Genomic DNA, 9,740 nt, shown 5'->3' with positions numbered 1-9,740 from the left:
TCCCACACACAAAGAAAACTAGATCTCTTGTCACACAGAAAGCCAGAAACCCATTCTTCCTGCTCTTCTAGCTTTCTATGTGCAGGGATTTTTCAAAATTATCCTTATTATGGAAGAGTATTCGATTATACGAGTCCCCACTTGTAGTTTCAAGTGGTAAAACTCAGACACAAGTTTACTGGCCTGCCGAGAGCCAGGCCTTTGGTCTGTCAGTTTAACTGTGGGTGTAATAATTCTCTGCAGGAACACATTTATTTATTTTCAAGATTTATATACCTCTCCATATTCCAGTATAGGTATTTTAGAGTAGAGAACAAATAAAAGAATAAAACATGGCATTAAAAAGAAGATCAATAAAACCATATCAATAAAACTGTGCCTGGTTAGATCAGGAAGGCTTCCTGAAATAAAAGTGTTTTCAGGAGGTGCTATGCCGAAATGGGACCCACCTGACCTCCAGCGACAGAAAGTGTCCCCAAAATGGAGCTGCATATTGAAGGCTCTTCTCCCAGCAGACTCCAGCTGGGCCAAAGGTCCATTCAGAAGCACCATTGATGGCCTGAGAGACTGGGCAGGTCATTAGGGGAGAAGACGCTCTGTCAGGATCCTGGTCCCAAGTCATTTCGGGTGTTACACACTAGCAGCAAAACCTGGAGCTTGGGCCAGTAGCAAGCAGGCAGCCAGTGCAGACCAAGGGATATCACTGAAGTTGCAGTCATGTGGGGCTCCAGCAACAACCATGCCTTCAGACTTGACCCATCAAGGAGAGTGTGCCCTCATCCTGAAAAGGCCGCCTACTGCCTGGACTCAGAAGCCACTCGCCCACTGGGCATCTGTCTTGCCAGGATTCAGCTTCAGTTAGTTTACTGGCCCTCATCCAGGCTCTTGCTGAGTCTAGGCACTGATCCAGGCCTTGCACTGGCTCACCAGATGCTGCAGGGAGAGGGCTGTCATACAGGATTGTGCAGTCTGCAGCATCTGAGGGCAGTTTACTCATGGAGTGTTTTGAATTTGGTATCAATGATTACAGCTGCAGTCCTACACACACGCCAGAGAGTAACTTCCACTGGACTCATTCTGGCTTACTTCTGAACAGACGTGTAAAGGATTGTGCTGTCTCTGTGGCTGTATTTTTATCTTCATTGCTGGCAAGCCATGATGGATATAAGCAGCACATATTTTGCTTATATTAAAAGAATTTTTGATGTAGTGAATTGTAAGAGGAAACTCATGAGCATTCAGTTCAGTCCTACCCATCTTGTCTTCGTATCCTTTACAACAGAAATGGTGTCAGTAGAGTTGGGATGGCCAAAGATTTCAGATTCACACTGTGTGTGTGTGTGCTAAAAAGCCTTCCCTATTCCCGAGGTGGCCCCTTCTCTCTTGGTCATGTGCAGATCAGGCCCCCAAGGCTGCTGCTTTTGCCTTTCAGAAGAATGGCTTGAACTCAGGATGGCCTGCCCACTGTATGGTTTCCATTCCTGGAAGAGAAATATCATCTTCCTCTTTTGTTGTCTTAGAAATGCAGTAAAACAGGAGGCTGAAGAAGATGAGAGAAAGCCAGCTCAGCTCTTTTGTGGAGAGGTCTACAAGTTTTATAGCTGAGTATTATTACAGAGATAGTAGCAGGAACATCAAAGCATCACTTTCAACCTGAAGCCAACACCTTTCGAAGGCCATTCAGAAAAAACCTGCTCCCCTTCCCCACCACCCACTTCCTGGTGAACTGAGCCTGTGCTTGTTTGCTATGATTGGAAAAACATGAACCCAACTGTTGGGCCAACAGTGAGGTCAGGTGGTGCATGCAGACAAGATTGCAGCCAGAACAGTACTTCCTAGAAATAAGAGGGATTTATCAGTATGCTGGGGGAAACCCTGAAGTTTGCAGAAGTAAAAATAAATCTTTTAAAAAACACAGGGGGAGCCCCACTGGACAAAACATTCCACTGAGAACAGAGCATGTGCAGTACCTAAGGAATGTTGTATATCAGTTGGAATGAAGCCCAGGAAATGAGATGGAGCATGATCTCTGGAGGATAGCATGGCTGCCTCACTGTATCTTGAACAGGAGCAATCTTGTTTGGAGGCAAGAATACACTGCAATCTTTTGTTACAAGTCCCTCTTACTGCTTCCTATTTGAGTACCAAAGGACAGCCTTTGATGGCCTTTAAGGCCCTCCCTCTGTCCAGGTCTGCCAGAGGGCCAGGTGAGGCCCTGCTTAGTCCCCAGTGCAAATGCCATCCTGGACAAGGAAGGAGCCATTCAGTGAAAGTTGCCTGTTGAAATGGCCCTGAGTGAAGTCCAGAGCCCAACGCCCAAGGCTGCAACCCTAAATGTGCTTTCTAGGAAAGTGCCCTTTTTAATTCAGTGAAATTTAGGTTGAAAAAAATTTTTTTTTATTTAAATAAAAACGGGTGCAGTCCTATCCATGTTTAGACAGAAGATGGTACTAGGATTCTCAGCACTCCCCAGCCAGCAGGGATGCCTGAGGGTAAGATTTGTTTCTGCCCGAACATGCACAGGAATTCACCCTTACCCAATTTACATGCACATTCAAATCTTCCCTGGTCGTAGTCTTACTGTAGGGAAGACTACAATCAGGGAACCTCTGGTGTGCTTCTCCAGGTACTAAGTATTGCAGTGCAACTTCATGGTCCTTTTAAACTCTACCTACTTACAGTATTTATCCTTGAACCTTATCCTTTTTTATCCTTAAATAAAGAACTGGCAGCCCTTCAAGGAGAGGACTGTCTTCCATAAACTGTGATGCTGAGGTGGAACTTCATTTGTGACTTTCTGCTCTAACTGGCGGGTAGCTCATGGGCTCCCATTCCTAGTCATAGAAAGTTGACATACAAGTCATACAAAGACAATAGGAAAACACAGAGACTGGGACCTGGGAGAGAGAGAGAGAGAAATTGCATTAGCACTAGCAGCACAATTGACCTGTTCCTAGTGAACTGGGGGAGGCATGGTCTTGTCTGGGCTAGCCCAAGTTCTCGGAGTCTCCCAGATACAGAGTCTCTTTGGTACTCATCTCTGTTTATTCCACCCCTGAGTACTTGACTCTTTCTGAATCATCATAGCGCACCTCATGACTTCATGCATGATATAGAACTTCTCCCTTTCATGTAAGACAATAAATTTGCACACATGCACCTGTTCATAATAACTCACATGCATGCCCTGTGTGTCATCATTATTTCTTGAAAACCCTGAAGTTAGCTCCGTTCTGGGTACACAGGTCATGGGTGGTTGGCTTCTGCAGGGATCCTGAACAGTTAGTCCCATTTGTTCCAGCTTCTAAGTGGATCACTGAATTAGGAGACTATAACTAGAGGTGGGTGGCCAGGTTGTCTGTCCCTCAGTTTGGTCCAGAGCCTTGTTGCGGTGGAGATGGCTGGCATGCAGAGGATTTGCATTCTTCTTTGGGTCTTTTGGTCCATCATGTGAATGGCAGAGTCATACATTTCAGTGTGTGTGTGTGTTATGAAAAGCACACTGGTTCCTGAACCACATGTGAAAAGTGATATGTTATGCACTCTAATGGTGTGTACAAATGCACACCTTTTCAATACCCAGGCACATTTCACTGGTATATGCATGTATATGAAGTGTTATACTCAGATAAAAGGAAATGATCCTATCTTTAAAAAGTGTTTAAAGATTGTCATGCATTACCTGGCAGTTAGAGGTCCATTTTCAGATTGCTTGATGTCCTTCTTTTAAAATGGCAAAGCCCTGTAGGATTAGGTGAGAGTTATTTGACAGGTTAATTGTTGCTGGAGGTAAGGCTGTTTTAATCCTGTAACATGGCTAAAAGCAAGTTCAGGGGACACAGTGAATTAGCTCAGAAGAATGTCTAGAGAAATACAATTTTCAGAAATATTGAAGCCATGAGAAAAATTATTTTCCCATTTCCCCCCACAGGAAAATATGGACATTTGTGCGGGTGGGAAGCAATGCTAATTGTTTTATTTGGTTCTGTTTAAGCATTACATTGTTGTTTTAGGACAGTCTCCCACAACTTATTTCCCTCCAGATATTCTGAGTCTTAGGTGCTTTCAGCTTCAGGACCATGGCTGCTAGTCAGGAATGCTGGGCCCTGTAGTCCAAAACATCTGGAGGGCACTAGATGGGGGAGGCTGCTTTTGAAACAAGCATAAATTGGTCGACTCCTATTGTTACAGTGAAAACATTTAATTCAAGGACATTTTATTTATATTCAAAGCATTATATTGAAAAACATTTTCTTCTGTGCTATGAACTCTACCTATATGTTGGTAAACTCAGCATGGCCTGCCCTGGAGCATTCCTAAATGGCTATCAGTAAAAATTGCATTAGATCCATAATTTTCATAAGGAATGGAAGAAATAGCTATCCTGGGAATCTAACACAGAGGATTAAATACATTACCCCCATGGCTTCATTATTTCCAGACATTTTACATCTCTGGACTTATATAAAAAGTGTTCATATTACATCATTTCTAGGACTCATTTTGCCACGAGTAAATATACCTCAGAATAAAAGCTGGGTAACAATATAAACAATTGTCTGAAATTCTAGAAGAAAATATGTCATCACCCAGCAATTATTCCATTTTTCAGGAAGACATAATAATGGGGGGGGGGCATAAAAATGCGCCCCCCCCATCTTAACCACCCCTCCCTCAACCAGAGTAGCAGACCTCTGCAGTGGCTTTGATGCAAAAGGCAAAAACAGTGCGGGAACTCATCGCGGGTTTCCTCCATCCTGGGTGTCCGGAGGCTCCATCTCCTCAGGTAGGGCTTCTTGGCTCCAGCGCAGCGCTGCAGCCAAGGAGGGGTTAATTGCCACCGCCACTGAAAAGAGCCAAAGCGCAGGACTCCAAATAATAGTTTAGTAACCGATCTTCTGAGAAAAAGGAAATGGAGACTCAGTCAGCAAAAAAGCTCTGCGGCTGAGAAGCTGCACTGTAGCTGCACATGGGAGAGGGAATCGCCTCGTTTTCATACTCTGTGAAAGGACTGACCTGACACATGGAGTAAATTTCCGGCTGCCTTTCACTTCAGCTGTTAAAGCTCCCTCTGGCCCTTCAGGGATTGCCAGTTGCTTAGGGAAAGTGTCCAAACCGGCTGCCCTCTCCGCCTGACTGTAATGAGAAACAGCAGCCGCGGCCTGCTCCTGCGTCTGCGCGGGCCGGCTCCGCGCGCAGCGATTGAGGGACGATGCGCTGAATCGCCCTCCACTTGGGACGGGCAGCGCAGAGCCGCGGCGTGCAAGCGGGTCGCGGGCTGCACGTTAGAGCGCAGCTCCAGGGCCAGGAGCAGAAGCAAAGGCTGCCTCTCGCTTCGGCCCTGGAGCCAGCTCAGCACCTGCCCCTGCGCCTGGGGACAGCGTGGCGAGCGCAGCTCCCTTCCCCTTCCTCATCCCCTTGGAAGCTGCCTCAGATTAACCCACGGAGAGGGCCGGCCCTGCCGAGGGCAGAGGAGTCTACTCTAGTTTCCAGTCTGGTCTTTTAGCATTGCAAATGGCGGGATCCGAGCCAGGGACCGTCTTCGTAGCTCTCTCAGAAAGGGTCCGAAGTGGCCTCGCTCTACTTGGGCTTCCCATCTGTAAAAATAAAACTGCAATGAAACAACAACAAAACTATGCATAGGAGAAATATCTGGCATGCAACATTCCTCCAGCGTGGGAGGTGCTAAAAAAATAACATCATTAATTGTGTGCTATGCGTGAGGGAGGTGCTTAGAAATTCCAAACATGGGAAAATAATTTTTTTTCCAACGGTAGTGTAGGAAAAGGAAGGAAATGAATGCACTCTTAATCACTGCCTGACTATGCTGGTGAGTTTCCTGACCCCTTTTCCTGCGTGTTACTCTCCAAGAATTGCAGGAAATTAGGCATCCACTGTGGAAAGAAGCAAAAGAGCCCCCACAACACTTAGTGTAGAAGTTGTAAACAGCTCCACCCAGCAGCCAAACACTTTGCTTCTCCTGAGAAAATGGCCATCCAGATTATTTTGGCAAGAGTTCTCACAGTAGAAATGCCTGCTTCCAGTTCCCACATGGAGCACTCCACTATCTCCAGTTGCTTTAGGCACAGGAATCAGTGACAAGACACACTCACTTCAGGAATGGGCCAGGTGAACACTTTGATGGTTCCGGAATCTAGTATGGGTGGAGATGCTGAGATGGATGATCCTGTCACATACCAGGTGATGGTTTGCCAGAGCATGGACACTTTCTTTGGGTACGGACAATTAGACAATCAGTGAGATGAAAATGGACCAATTATTTTGTAGAACTTTGAAAAAGAACATTTTAAAAATTCTTCTGGTTTTGGGTGTGGCATGCAAGCACCTTTGTTTTCTACTTCAGACCTCAGTTCTGCATTTTTAACCTGCACCCCTGGCTCCCTGTACAGTGATTAATACAGCTCTATCCATACGTGGCATGCCGCATTGAAACATTCACTGGTTTAAACGAAGGTTAACCACATTACTTGGTCGAATGAGCAACTCCCCTGGTTCTGCTGCCCTGGAGCCACCATCTGTTCCCTCCGCTGACCTGCTGCTCCATTTGGTGACTGCTGGCTGGTGGCCGTACATCATTGCACATGCAAAAGATGGCAGTTGGGAATGGAGATCAGGCAGAAGGTGCATGAGGGCTGCCAGTCAGGCCCGAAAAATATCAAGCTGGTATTCAGGCTCAGTACAATCATCATGCTGTATCCCCAGGGTCTCCCACAGGGTGCTCATGGACACGACTATGCCTGCCCACACCTCCCTTGGTGCCCACCAGGTACTCCACAGAATTTCTTAAGATTCCATTAATCTTTTAAAAATATTATATGTTTTAAAGTGGGTGCCTGACATGCTGCAATGTGGGTTAAAAAGAAAGGCTTGATATTTGGTAGCTTCAACTCCCCCTCTGCCTTGTACTTAGATCCTTGGACAAGTTACTTTTCTTTTAGCCTCACAAGGACACCTTCTGGGAAATGTTTGTTTCTGTCGCTGGCTGTGCATCCCCATGGCAAACATTTTATGTGAGCACCCATGGCAGTCACTCGAACTTCCAAACATGGAGTGAGCCCAAAAGGCTGGGGACCAGTGCACTCTCCAGCAGTCTGCTTCCAGTTTCTATCACTGTTGCATGCATTTGTTCATGAGGTGCGGTTCAGTGACACAGCATGGGCAGGTTTGCACAACATGATAAGCACAGGATGGGCTGCAATGTTGTTTGAACCCTGTTGTGCTGTTTCAGCATGGCATATTTGCTTTTCAGAAACCACAATAGGAAACAGCAGCCTTTCTATGGTTTCCAGACTTCACCATGGTTTTTCTGATCATCCAGACCTGTCATTACGGTTTCCATGGTCGTGGTATGCAACTACCACAGAGTCCCTTGGAAAGAATGGCAGCTGTTGCAGGTGCTGCTCCATCCATCCAGTGTGGGATTGAATTTCAGGCACAGTGGCTGATGAGCTACATGCCAACAGTGGGGGGGGGCTGTGCTAGCAGGGTGGAAATCATGCTGATGTAGGGTCAGGCAAATCCAGGCCAAACACACAAACACTATGGAAACCATGCCGTGTGTTTGTTGTGACATGTGAACCCAGCCCATATATTTGATATATAGGCAGTCCCTCAGTTATGAACATCTGAGTTATGAAGAATCTGTACTTATGCCATAAAGCCCATTATTTTTTAATCACTGCAAGAAATGGTCATAACCATAAAAAGAGAAGAAGCAAAAGGGGAGAGGGGGAGGCCTCCATGCCCTGCCCATCCAGAGAGTGAAATCTCCAAAATTTCCTTGCTTCAGTGAGGTGCTAGTGAGTTGGGGATATCTGCAGTTTTCCATTTTCAAAGGGGTCCTGCATCCCTAACCCCCACAAATGTGGAGGGCCAACTATATGTGATATGACTTGCATACAAATTCAATTTAATGACAAATTTCTGTTTTCTCAGGAAGAGTCCTTGTTCATAACCTGGGAACTGACTATATGAAAGGTCCCAGGTTCAGTTCCCATGTCCAGGTAAGTCTTGGAAAAAATCCTTCCTGAAACCCTGGAAAGCCACCACAAGTCAGTGGTGAAAGTGGTGGGCTAGATAAAGCAGCTTCCTAGAGGCAAGGAAGCCCTGCTCAACCAGCAATGTGGAACAGCCCCAGCCCTCTGAAAGCACTAGCAGATTGCTTTCTAGTCTGAGCAGGGGTGGATCTCCATTTGCTGCTGTTCTCTGCCCCACCATGCTGCCGGGTTTCAGACTCCGCTACCCCCACACTTGACACTTTCCCTGTTCCCAGGAGCCTGCCTCCCTGGCTTGCTAAGGAAAAGATCTAACACTGGAGGGGAGTCATGACAAGTGACTGAAGAGGGTTTACAGACTTTATGAATGCTGCACAAATCATTTCAATGCACTGTGTTAAATGCCAAGCTTCACAGTCTTCTTGAGAAATGAGATTTCCAAAAATAAGCTTCCCATCCCTATTTCAAGGACCAATTAGCTTTTCTTTTTCAGGCTTTGGGCAATTCCCTCCAGCATTTACTGTACCTCCATCAGACGGATTTTGACAAACAGCTCATTCAAAATGCTGGCTCTGAAGCAGACGCTACAAACAGGAATCAGTGAAGTTTGTGCAGTGCTACCGTCTTGTGGATTTGCCAGGGAGCATGCAGCACCTGGGCATTTCTACATTTCTGTACACAACAGTATTACACATATAAGCATAAGCCTCTGTTTGAAAGAGCCATGCCTCTGAAAAATAAAGACATACCAAGAGAAATTTTCTAGAACAGGCAATCTCTTGCACTAGTTGTGTATGGAAAGCCTAGTTTTTAAATTTGTGGAAGTCTGCATTGAGCAGAAGATGAAGGTGTGAACCCTGGAACTTTATTTGCATAGTCAGAACACTGTTTGGAAAGTGTTGCATTTGTTAAGATGGTAAAGGGACAAGGGGCTTGATGGAAGCTCCTGCCCTGCAGCCACTGGCTGCAACTTGAGAAAGGAACCAAGCAGCAAATGTCAACTCCATCTGCTTACTCCATGCAGAAACCAGTAAAGAACATGGACAAGGAAGAAGGAAGCCTCTTTGTCCATTTTGTCCAGCCTTCCAGAGCTTTCTGGAAGATTCCACTTGTTGCCTGGAAGGACTTGTCTGAACATGTGGCTGAGTGAATCCAGGAAGGAGTCACTTCCAAATTCAGTTAGAAACTATGTAGTGGTGATGCTTTAATGTTTCAAGGCATGCGAGTGAACAGGAAACAACTAACCCAGTGTGGTGCAGTGGTTAAGAGTGTGGGACTGGGACTTGGGCGATCCTGGTTCTAGCCCAGTCCCACTTTGCCATAAAACTCACCAATTGACTTTAGATCAGTCACAGACTCTTATTCTAACCTACCTCACAGGATGGCTGTTGTGAGAAGAAAAAAGAAAGGAGAACCTCGTAAGCTACCTTGAGTTCTTTGTGGAAGGAAGAAAGGTGAGAAATAAATGAAATGTAATAATTATTGTGCATGAGAAGAAATGGTTCACCTTTCCATAATGTATGCCACCCTTTAATTAATGCAATTCTCAAGATGGTTTACAATGAAAAAGTAGTGATGCCTCTGAAGATCTGAATTAGAATTCAAAGCAAAAGTGAGGAGCAAGTTTTTCCTCAGGTGAAACACTGTTTTTGAGGGAAGACCAAAGAGTTTTGATAAGACTCCTGACATTTGTTAGGAAAGGTGTTGTACATTCCTTGATGCTTG

The 9,740-nt window shown here is 45.6% G+C and overlaps 1 long non-coding RNA gene across 1 annotated transcript; it reads right to left on the bottom strand.

Moving 5' to 3' along the window:
* Nucleotides 1-238: 238 nt before the first annotated feature.
* Nucleotides 239-5,180, bottom strand: LOC123024385. Its single transcript, XR_006414914.1, has 3 exons — nucleotides 5,017-5,180; nucleotides 3,683-3,742; nucleotides 239-1,540 (listed from the first exon to the last, which is right to left on the bottom strand). It is a non-coding gene; the product is annotated as an uncharacterized LOC123024385 (long non-coding RNA).
* Between the last annotated feature and the right edge of the window lie 4,560 nt (nucleotides 5,181-9,740).

The sequence above is a fragment of the Varanus komodoensis genome, unplaced genomic scaffold (genome assembly GCF_004798865.1).
Source record: "Varanus komodoensis strain SLA01 unplaced genomic scaffold, ASM479886v1 scaffold23, whole genome shotgun sequence".
Classification (NCBI taxonomy): Eukaryota; Metazoa; Chordata; class Lepidosauria; order Squamata; family Varanidae; genus Varanus; species Varanus komodoensis.
This window is presented reverse-complemented; position numbering and strand designations above follow the sequence as displayed.